Genomic DNA, 12,940 nt, shown 5'->3' with positions numbered 1-12,940 from the left:
CAGCTGAAGAGGAAGACGAACCACCGTGAATTTGCACAAAGTAAGCTAGTTGTGTAAAAAGCCAAAAAGAGGGGTGGGAACACTCCTTCTGAGCCAAAATGTCTGATTCAACAGTGAATGGTAGACCTAGTTGCAGCCGTTTTAAGACGTGTTGCAAGGTGTGTATATGTAGTGTAGTAGTACTGATAGTTATCTGGATAGGATTAACAATTTTCATTCCCTTTGCTGTAAGTAAAGATACTAACATTGTCCCTGCTGACACTGTAAATACTGACAGTGAGGAGTTGACAACACAGAGTGTAGAAAGACATGAAAGAGCTTTGAGACAAACAAAACAGAACTTAGAAGCATCAGATGAGGGAGGACTACATTATCATGGAGTTAAGAACAAGACACACTTAAATGTTTTCGCAAACTTGTTAATACACTATGTAGAGACTATGGAAATTGAAGATTGCTATGTCTGCATGAAGCTACCTACTTCTGTGGCTGAAGGCGTGACATACCATCATCTGCCATTGACATATGGAATTTCCTGTAGCATTTTAGCTAGTTTATTTTACAAAAGGGCACCGTTACAGTATTATTACTCTAACAATGACGTGATTTTTTCTGAACTTCCTATACGTGGGAACTTGAATCCAGTACATACCAAAACTGACACCATAAGATATATGGGAGACTACTTTCTGACTATAGGGAACATTGACATAGCAGACACACACAGAGATAACTTGACTTGTTCTTTGCGTGAGCAGGAAAAGATGTTCCTGAACATGGCAGAGAAAAGGAGAATTAAAATTCAGAAGAAGGCTAATGACGAAAGTCAGAAAAAGCCAAAGTGGGCAGAAAACATGGAAGGCACCTCATCTGGTGGAGCGGGTCCTGCTCTGTTGCTGGATTTTGAAAAGAAAGGCAAGCTATGTCTTCACCGCGAGAAGACTAGCTACTATAATAATGTTTTCATTGGTTCCAGTGAATGCGAACATAATTACAAGGTAATTGGAGGTTGGGGTTTCAAAAATGGGTCAGAGCCTGTGTTTCCTGGAATTTATTACATTTGTGGGGACAAGGCTTATTTCAAATTGCCGGATCACTGGTATGGGAGCTGCTACTTTGGCATTGTTTTCCCGAAAATATACCATGTGAATGGAAAAGCTGGAAGCAATGAAGATACTAATGGCTTAGTGCGTAGTAAAAGAGAAAGTATAGGTGAAATTATGGGTAGTATTTTCAGTGCACTGATACCTGGAGTGGGAGTGGTTCTGAATACTCACAGAATTTGCAAATTGTCTACTATAGTAGATGTGCTGTCTACTGAAACAGCTCATGGATTTCTGCTGGTCAATACCGAAATGGTTGCGATCAGATCAATGGTTTTACAAAATCGACTTGCTCTTGACACCTTATTAGCGAAAGAGGGCGGAGTCTGCCGGATGTTGAAGGCGCAACATTGTTGCACTTATATTCCGGATAAAAGTGTGCAGATCAAAAGATATGTGAAAAACATTACTAATTTGGCAAAGGAACTCAAACCACTCGAGGTTGATAGTGCCTGGAAGAGACTGGTAGATGGTCTCTCAAATGTAGGTCATTGGCTTGCTAGCATAGGTAAAAGCTTATTATTCAAAATTCTGATGCCAATTGGTATTATAGGTCTTATTATACTTTCCATTTTCTTATGCTGTAAATACCGCAAGCGCACCAAAAAGCACGAGGTAAATGCAAGAGGAGTGAAACGAAGTGTGGATGAGATTGAATTAGAGGAAGTGAATGATCAGATATACAAAAAGGTGAAGACTTCTCACCCTGCTAAAACTGAAAGAGAAAAGTTAGAACGGTTGCTGGAAGAAATAGAACTTTATAAAGTGTGAAAGAAAGTTGGCATCTGGTTCCATTATAATTTGTGATGATAGTAGATATCATCAAAGAGGGGATTGATGAAGCAAAGCTTCGCATATTTTGCGGCTTGCCGAAATCAAGAACCTCGTTTATGTGTAATAAGGTAACAAAAATGTATGTTTTACTAACCTTTATTTTGTTTAGGCAAAGTTCCCGAAGCTTGCCTATGTGTATTTCTAATGAATTAATCCGTGTCCCTAAAAATGGCCGCCGCTTGTATTTTAGTTACTGCGCATGCGTCAGCCACACTCACGTGTCCTGACGCGTCTGCAGAAGTGGAGGGAAAGTTATGCGCATGCGTAATTCATAGCTGTGCTTATCATGTGGTACTGCTCGTGCCACTGCTCTTGTGTCCGTGTCAATGTAGCTAACATTTAGATGCAATAAGTTTATTTCTTGATGATGAGTTAAAAGTACAAACCCTGTGATGTGTTTTCATAATGACATTATTATGTATTAATTTGTTTTCGCTTACTTTTCATGTACCGCGGGAAATGGGGGTCTGAGTGAAAGGAGAGCCATATTGGAGGTCCCTTCTGCGCCTGTGCGACATTCGGCAGCACGAGGGACCTTGACAGATGGAACACCGCCAGTTGGCAGTGATGGGCAAGATGCTCCTGAGAAAGTCACCCCTGCCCTGCGAGAACAGCGAATGTGGCTCCTTATATGATACATTGTAATGTTGCGCTACTGTTTGCCGTGTAACTTCTCATGGGAACCCCAAACCTGCTAGGCGGTACCCAAATATGTTAATGAAGGCTTCAAATCGTGTATTGTGATTGGTGTGTTACCCAAACCCTACCTTAGGACCAATCGAAATTGAGGGATTCTGACACTTTGCAACATTGGGGGGTGGTACACTGTCCCCAAACTGTATATCTACCCTGGGTTCACCTAGTGAACCGTCCGACTTGTCTGGTTTAGCTGACCTGTCACTGACCCAACGCACTCAATAGGTGACTGAAGATACAGAGCGCTGCGGAGCACTCTGTCCGAATTTGACCATAGACTAAGGTTCTACTGAACCTTAAAGTGCTGGCAAGGCACTTAGCTGGGAGTTCGCTAACCCAATCGGGGTCTTGATCGATAGCTGCAGAGCGGGTGGAGCGCAGGCGTTGCTTCCGAACTGTGGGTTCCGGTCCTGTCCTGAAGAGGGTCCTGTCCTGAGGGTTTGCTGTCCTGTCCTGAGGGTCCTGTCCTGATTCGTTTTCCGAGGGTATCCTGTCCTGTCCTGGGTGTCCATTCTGCACCTGCTGTCCTTTGAGGGGCATCCTTCCTTGAGGGTTTCCTGTCCTTAACTGACCCGTGGCCAGGGTTTGGTTTCCACACCTTTCTAGGTAAATATTGCTCTGAACCTCTTGAAATTCTTGCACCTTCTGAATTTCTAACTTTTGCTTTAATAAAGTTCAACATTGCATATGTGATATTTTCCATGCCTTTCTGCAACTATTGAAAGTCATTTATATTTTCCCTAAAGTTTATTCCTATGTCTTCTCATTTGTTAGAAATTATATTTTGCATAGCAGTGTGTCATTTCCTGATATGGTCTAGAACTTCGTTGCCTAGATTGTTCAAAGGCCCATTCACCTTAAGTGAAGCGTGGTATTCATTATAAACTCTCCTATAGTCACCCACACTTAGGCTATCCCTGTTTAGATAATACTGACTTGCATAGTATCTTTTTTCGTTACATTTTATTAGTACCTTGATGATTACTCTGTCATTATTTCTTTATGCTTATGTGATTTACGTTATCTTGGTTATTGATTGCCTTGTTTTATTGTACCTCATGCAAGAAAATATTGAACTTTAGATAAACATTTTAAAACTTCCAGTTGTCCGTGGTCATTTAAACAGTATTTGAATGTTATTGGTTGGGTTTGTATTTTGCTGCCTTTCTTTTACAGCTAGCTCCCTGATTCATTGTGGTCATTAGGCACCCGCATCGGTGGATGGTAAGTCGGGTGCACCGAAAATTGGTAGCAGGGAACACACACACACTCAACCTGGTAGAGCTCGTGAAGTCACCCGATCGATGTATATGGTGATTTGGAAAGTATATGGGCCCAGAAGCCGGAAACGGCGAAACTATTGGCCGGGTGGCCTCGCGCGCTCTATCAATAGGACTTTAGTTACATTATAAATCATTTGTTGATGGTACCATACTCATTTTAGGAATTCTGGTGTGTTCTAAGGTGATTTTACCATGTGAAAAAGCCTTCTGCTGGGATATCATGAATCATGTGTGAAAGAAACCTATTATCTCATGCTTTTCCCACAGTGGTTTGGAAGGGGATCTATAAGCTAAACTGAAAGCATATTTTCTGTAAATTCACATTATCTTTCTCAGTCATGTGAGCATGACGTCTGACATTCTCAGTAAAACATGTACATCCAACAAGGACAGAGACTGTCAGTTGATTCCTTTGTGTTCTACTGCAGCCTCCTAGAGTGTTCTAAAGAACAACTAGAGCACTAACAGTCCTACTTATAACAAAGGTATGGCACACCTGAAGCCATCTTGATTCGAATAAAGTGGTAACTCTTAAAACATTTAATTTAAAAAGGAACAAAATGAGGGGGTATATTTTGCCATAGAAGTATGATTAGTGCTGCAGAAAGAAAAATGAGGGCACATTTTGAGTGACTTCTCAAATCCTCTTCAATTTCATTAAAAAATTCTGACATGCAGTCTCCCAAGATGGCCACCAGAGACAAAAGAGCCCAAATGTAGCCCAAATATCACCAGATGTAGCCCAAGTATAGCCCAATGACAGAATGTCCCGGAGTGTTCTAAAGAACAACTAGAGCGCTAACAGTCTTACTTATGACAAAAGTATGGCACACAAGAAGCCATCTTGATTGGAATGAAGTGGTAAGTCTGAAAACATTTATTTTAAAAAGGAACAAAATGAGGGGGGTTCAATTTGCCATAGAAAGTATGATTAGTGCTTCAAAAAATTAGGGCACATTTTGAGTGACTTCTCAAATCCTTTTCTATTTCATTAAAAAAATTCTGGCATGCAGACTGAAACATGCACTTTGAATACCAGCAGCAGACTTCCCTGGTGAGCAGTAGCTTTACTACAGTGATCTAATGATCAACTAGAGTGCTAACATTCAGAATTTATGGCAAATGTGTGACACATCTGAATGCCTTCTTGATGGAACCAAAGTAAACAAGCATTGACAATGCAATATATCTCGTCCTCGTTTAAGTTAAAGCCATTCTGTTTGTAATGAGGTGGCTTTTTAGCTTTGCTTTTATTAGTGTTTTTAAACCTTTCATGTAAATAACATGCATATGTATGCATATATGTATATGTATGCATGCATTTATATTTGTATTTATAAAGATATGCAGATTATATATGTTTATATATGTATGTATATATATATTCACTGAAAAAACCATAGGTTATAGACCATATATAGTTAGGAATTAGCATTTAAAAAACCTTATTTTACTCACACAAAACCATTGAAATTCCATATATAGTTAGTTGCACTAACTATATATCGCGCACCCGTAATCCACTGCTGATGATGTCACATATTACATCATTCATGACATGGTCAGTGACATCACTGATGACATCACTGGTGACATCTCAAATGACATCACTGATGACAACATCCAGTGATTATGTGTTTCTGTAAAGTTTAAATATGTTTTACATATTGAAGAATGAGTGGATGTATAAGTGTCTCAATGAAGGTTTTAGTAGGTGCGTGATTGACTGTATGAGTGAGTGATTAAATGCGTCTTACTAAATGCACGGGTTAGTGACTAAACTGTCTGAAAGTGTGCATCAGCATGTCTGTTGTTGTGCAAGCTGCTGCATGTGTTGATCAGTAGCTATATAAGTAGCTATATGGGTTATTGATTGGTTGCACAAGTATTTGTATGGGAGACTGAGTGTGTGTATGACTGGCTGGGAGGTGTGTGACTCTGTGCAGATCAATGTGTACTTGTATCAGTGATTCTATAAGAGAGTAAGTATGTGTTAGTATATGTTTTAAAATGTAAGGTACTCTATGTTTAACTGTGTAGATTAGAAAATGGAACTGTGATTGATTCTTTACAGGACTGACTAGGTGTGTGAGTAACTCCATGGATGAGTGGCAGAGTGTGAGTGTCTGTATAGGTGTATGAGTGCATATGATAGTGTTGTAAAGATGAGTGATTGTATGTATGAATGATTGTATGGGTGAATGAGTGAATGTGTGTGTAGACGTAGGAATCAGTGAGTGGGTATGTAGTAACTAGTATTGGTGTGTCAATGGTTTCAAAAATTATACTCTGTATTTAACACTGGGTGTAACAGAGGTTATATTAAAGTGTGAGGAGATGCATTGTATTGTCACATTAATGATATCATCATTGATGTGACCATTGATGTCAAATGAGATATCATCAGTGATGTCATTTGAGATGTCATCAGTGATGTCATCAGTGATGTCACTGACCATGTCATGAATGATGTAATATGTGACATCATCAGCAGTGGATTACGGGTGCGCGATATATAGTTAGTGCAACTAACTATATATGGAATTTCAATGGTTTTGTGTGAGTAAAATAAGGTTTTTTAAATGCTAATTCCTAACTATATATGGTCTATAACCTATGGTTTTTTCAGTGAATTTTCAAGGTTTTGTAAATGCTAATTCCTAACTATATATGGTCTATAACCTATGGTTTTTTCAGTGAATTTCATTGGTTTTTTAACAGCTAATATCTGTAGCTGTAAAATGTATTCTTCTTTAAATCCAAAAATATATTTTATATGTTTATGAATAATTTTTTTTTTTTAATATTTTTTTTTCTTCGTTCCCGCTTCGCGAATCGGGAAGCTTCCCGTTAGCTGACCTTGATGCCGCGAAATAGACCGCGAGCCGGTAAACGTTTCTTTACCGCAACTGCCGCGTTAGAAAACAACATCGTGACGCCTCCCGTCCGCATGACGTTTCGCGTTGTCGCGTGATACGTCATATGACGTGCTACGTTAGCGAACTCGTACGCTTACCGAGTCGCAAAGCACAGGTTTCTGGAAGCAAACCGGGAGGCCCTGCAAAGCGCGTAACGTAAACACAGCAGGTCATGTGACTTGGTAATAACACTTTTCATTGGTTCATTTCACTTTCGGTTTCCTAATGATGTAAGACTAGGTCATATGATCTAAAATGAACACTTTTCATTGGTTGAGAACTATTTTTTTTCCCAAATGGTGAAAATCCCTCCTTCTTTCCTCACTCTGACTTTCATCATTGTGAGAGAAAGACCCTTTGTTACCAGTGAGCAATGGCTTCTTTACTAGCTTCAGCTGGTGCTTCCCCACCACCTCCACCACATCCAAGGAAGAGTGGACCACCTGCTAAAGTTATAATTCAGCAAGAAGAGGAAGAAGAGGAACAGGACGACCTAGATAATCTCCCTATTATGGCCAGAAGATCTGTTGTACCGGAAGTAACGGGACCAGAGGGCAGGGAGATGGTGCCAAATATACAAACGAGATTTCGTGAAGTAAAACAAGTCTGCGTACATTGCAGTGGAATCATTTGCTACGCAGAAAGTAGCATCACTCTGATCAACAGAGCTATTAACAATCATGCTCATGTTTGTCCGAAACTCACCAAACAATAAATTCTTTTTTTTGTTTTCTTCCTCCTGTTGAGCCCTTTACAATGAATCGTTTTCGTTGCCCCCTCCGAAAAAAAAACAAAAAAAATATAAAACTGTTCATAAAAATTCAAAAAAAGTAAAAAAAATGTTCAGAAAAATAATAAAAAAAATATAAAACAACAAAAACAATTTAAAAAAAAGTTCTTTTCAGAACTACCTCCCCGTTATAAAAAAATTGGTACAATATTTGCAACTGTGCCAACCTCTATTTCTCTTAGTTCGCTTCCCAGTTCGCTCCCCGGTACGCGAACCGGAAGCGAACCAAAAAATTTTTTTTATAAAAAAGAACAGTAAGTATAAGGGAAGGAAACAGACAGTTATGTTAAAAGAAAGACAGCTATAGGGGAGTAAACTAGAGATACTATTACCCGTAATCCACTGCTGATGATGTCACATATTACATCATTCATGACATGCTCAGTGACATCATCAGCAGAGGATTGCGGGTAACAGTATCCCTAGTTTATTCCCTATAGCTGTGTTTCTTTTAACATAACTGTCTGTTTCCTTCCCTTATACTTACTGTTCTTTTAAAAAAATTTTTTTTAGATCTGTCAGAAACAGTGAAAGTAATGAAATATAAAAGACTACGTAGAATATGAGCACTGTATGCAACAACTTTGACACTGACAGAAGCCTCACCTTCTCCATGCCTCCTACACAGTTCTACATGTACATCATAAATGCAAACAGAACATAATTAATTATACATGTTAAATGGTTTATTTTTGCTGTTCTCAGAATGTATCAAATTTCACTAAAACAGTGACTTGAAGGTATTCATCATATAACAGCGGGGAAAAAAAAACACAATCAAAATGATTGTGTTTAAAAAACCCATACATTACAAATCAGAATTCAGAACTCCTTAAAGTTAACTTACTTTCCATGACGGCCAAGGATGTCCTATGAACAGCTTACACTCTGTTGTGCTGTTATTACTTTCAACCCGCCACTTTCTGAAAGAAAACCTCCATCGTTTTCAAAAACATGTTACATACAATAAATGACTTCTCGCTCTCTACCACACGATTCCACAAGGCCAAATCGTGTCAGAGCCATGTATAACTCTTGGATTTCTTGTAAGCCAATCCCGTCTTTTCGCATTTCCGCAACTTTCAGAATTAAAATGTTGAAGATCATTTACACAATCCTGGACTAGTAATATCTTCCCCTTCTTGCTCAATCATGTTCTACATTTCCTATCACACTGATACTGCTTACTATGAAGCAGACTTACACTACCTTTATGACTAGTACAATTATTTAATTCTCTACATCACTTTTAATCACAAAGCAATGTAAAACAGTAGACAGCATTGCAGACTTACATTCCCTCTACTCCATGTTTTGATTCGCTGCTTCAATTAGCTTATAAAAAGAAATAGTTTTTCTGAACTCATTCAAAGTGCAGTTATTTTTCCATGACGTCCAGTCTTATGGTTAGAAGTTATGTCTCTGTACTACACTTATCCTCAAGGCCAAATAGTGTAGGAGCCATAAGAACTTCTTGAAATTCCTCAGAGCACATCCCGAGATTCTTTCCCTAAAATTTTGGTTTTAAAAACACCAGGTAAGAGTTTTTAAGGTCATATGGCAATTTTTTTTTGAAAATTAAAACAGAATCATTGCAGAATGACCAGCCATTTCTACACTTTAAATAAGCTGTATAATGTCCTGATGTTATTGAAGGACCATCATGATATATAATTGCTACAGTTACAAAAGTCCTTCCTGATATTGACAACTGTGAAGCCACAAAATTTTTAATTAAAGTTGTCAATTTTGTTCCATCAGGCCTACATCGTTGGAACATTAAAATGACATACTGGCCATATGTTCGTATAAATAAAGTGGACATCATTTCAGATTTACATTGGCTACACTCCATGTTGTGATCAGCTGCTTTTACTAGCTTATTAAAAGAGACTGATTTACTGTCTGGCAAAGTTAAATATATAAATCTTTCTGAGTCTACACTAGTAGTAGCTGATACCCTACAGTTCTCGCAGTCATGCTGCCATTGATAAGAAAGCCCAAACAGGTGATCTACATCTACACCTTCATCATGCAATACATCAAGCATATACATTAAAAACTCCTGACAATCTTGCTGACTATTTTGAGAGAATTGTGTTTGGCCTGAACATCTGTCTAACAGATTTCGAATTTCAGACACACTTTCTATGTTTGTTCTATCAGTGCTACATTTCTCTAACACAGAATTTAACAAACTGCAAAATCTTTGATCCGAATTGACCACAATCTGTTCTTTTAAAGTTTCTAGAGAAAAGACAACATTAACCACTACATTAGCATAGCAGTTGACACCAGAACTGTTTTCAAATTGAAAACCAACAACATCTTCAACAGAATCCTTTTTGTTTCTGCTTATAATTTCAGGTTCATCAACTTTTCGTCTTTTTGCTACAACCTCCCCAGTATTGGTCACATTTCTTCGTTTCCGGCCTACCACACGTTTCTCAAACAAAGGATACTGAGGCAAATGTGGCGCATACTCTCTTCTCAACCTATTGTATTCCTTAACACAATCTAGATCCGCACAAATGTTTGTGACATCACACTCAATCAAGTACAATCCCGATAAAGTCCTAACTCGTGACAATGCCACATATGCCATACCCTCCTTGAACACAGAACTGCCAATATTCACCAATGCACAGTCTACACTTAAACCTTGCGATTTATGGATTGTCACCGCATATGCCAAGCAAACAGGAAACTGCTTACGACGAACATATAAGTCTTTTACAAGCAAAAATCTAGCAGAACAACGAGCAATTAGCTGTACTTCCTCAATGCCATCAAATTTAATTTTTAAAAATTCAATTCCATCTCTATTTCTGTATTTCACAAAATCAACAACATTACCCATTGATCCATTTACCAGACCTCTTTCAACATGTAAATTCCTTCTTAAAATTATACGGCAGTTCAAGCACACATTCAGAGTCTTTTCAAAACCCGCAGTTTTAGATATACTCTTCTCTAATGAATCCAATTTTGTTTTCAGATTCTCAGACAAAATAATTGTTGATCCCATATGCTCTACTCTGTCAATAGCTTCCAATTTCACAATCTCTTGCTTTTCTAAATGCAACATTTTGTTGTTGAATTTGGCACATTCTGCAAGAGTTGGCATCAAACATATTCCAGATTTTTTCTCAGTAACTTTCTGAAAAATATTCTCAGGCACAACATCTTCGTCTGGATATAAATTTGTCAGTAATCGTGCATGTAAAGCTTCTTTCCCATGCTCGGTCACTTTTCCAATTCTAACATCTTGTAGAATAGTCTTGTAAACTTCATCCTTTGCCTGACGCATATTTTCATGCAGTTCAGCATAATTGAAGTTTAACCATATATTGACGTTGCCAATACTCCCTAAGCACTTCCTGGTATCTTCATGCGTGAGCATTTTGAACACAGGTTGCCCTTTCACTGGTGTCAGCTGCAGAAGATCTCCAAAAACAATGATGTGTTTGCCACCAAATAACACATCATACTCTGTTTTGAGAACTTCTTGCATTCTCAAATGCACAAAGGCAAGCATAACATTGGAAACCATGCTTACTTCGTCAATGATAAGAAGTTTCATTTTCCTCAAGACTCTTGAAACTTCAAAACAAGCATCTCCAGATAGCTTGTGATATTCTAATTTGTTGTCATGCTCCACTGGCAGCATCAGTAAACGATGTAAAGTAATCCCTTTAATGTTATGTGCTGCCAGTCCAGTTGGAGCGGTGACAACACAAGACAGCGATGACTCTGTCCTTTCCTGCAAATAACATGAAATTGCTTTAATAAGGAAACTTTTTCCAGTTCCCGCTTCTCCACTCACGTACAGTCGGACAGGCTTCAACGACGTACATGAGCACTCTTTCTTATCATGACTTAATCCATGATCAATTTGCATGGTAAGTTCGTCATATATTTTCCTCTGCTCAACGTTGAGTTGTCTTTCCAACTCTTCTAAGTTAACCGCATCCTCCTGAGCATGTGCCATGGCTCTTTCCACTTCATTCATAGCAGTGGCAGCTTCATTTTCGATAAGAGGTCCTCCTAGTGGATCCTGACTCAATGAAGCAGAACTCTGACTGTCCTGAGAACTGTCTCTGGCAATCTCGGCTGCAATCGTTGCTTCCTGCTCAATTTCCACATTCAACATTTCTACATATTTGGGAAAAGCAGGACATTCTATGGTCTCCTTGGCAGCATTGAAAGAGTCTTCGTAACAGAGGAAATCTCCAAGCAGTTCCTCTTCTGCACGCCAAGGCTTAAAAAGTTGCAAAAGTGCTAAATAGAAAAACTCCTTTTTTTCAGGAGATTCGCCACTCAATTTTCGATGGTTTATCAAGTGGCATTTTCTTTGCTTGACCAGACATCCCTCACTTCCTATTACAGCATACACTCCTTTCTCAGTATCTTCTTTGATGTTCCTCTTGAATATGTAATTTTGCAGAACCTCATACAGACAAACATTCTCGAGGTGACTGCTTCGATTTGGATAATATGTATCCAACATGTTGCTCTTCAAAATGTCGGTACTGTTTGGCTCCTTTTCCGCCAAATACTCAATTTCCCGCACAGGTTTCAGAACTCGATTACGCGTTGCAGCAAGACCAACACTCGCCCAAACGATACTCCTGGACTTGGCATAGAGACTTGCTGAAGACAACCGGTCAGAACATTCGTAAGCTCCGATTTCTCGATGCGACAACATCTTCAGACTGAAACTGTACAACTTCTTGCTGAGGCTCTTTTCATGGGAAATGTCCTCCCACATATCCTTCAATTCTGTCTTCTCTTTTTTGGTGATGTAAGATGTCACATACCTAGCCACAGCCATACAGTTATCAGCCACAAACTGTATATCCATGTTAGCATTCCACATGGACAAAATCACCGGGTTGTAGTCGTTGATGTACTTAGACTCTTCGTTCCTCTTCAAATTGTATGTGTTTTTAGGTGATTTCTTCATCACATTATGTCGCAGCGAAGACATCAAACTGTTCACTCTTCCTTTAGAAATCACCGATCGTGGAAAGCCGAAACGACATTTGGTGTAGAACTTGTCTTTGTTCCGGAATTTACGACGACAGTACTTTCCACATCGATGGCTTTGGAAACGTAGAACTTTTTCTCTTAGGCTTTTTTTCTCCTTTGCGTTTGGAACAGCACACGTAGAATACTGTTCTATGAAACTCATCACTGAGTCGTCTGCATCCGTTCCAAATTTAGGTGCATCCTTGATCCACAGCAACATATGTATATGAGGAGCACCTCTTGCTTGGTACTCCTTCCTCCAGAAGAAATCCAACACCTCTCCAA

Source organism: Lissotriton helveticus, chromosome 6 (assembly GCF_964261635.1).
Source record: "Lissotriton helveticus chromosome 6, aLisHel1.1, whole genome shotgun sequence".
Lineage (NCBI taxonomy): Eukaryota > Metazoa > Chordata > Amphibia > Caudata > Salamandridae > Lissotriton > Lissotriton helveticus.
This window is presented reverse-complemented; position numbering follows the sequence as displayed.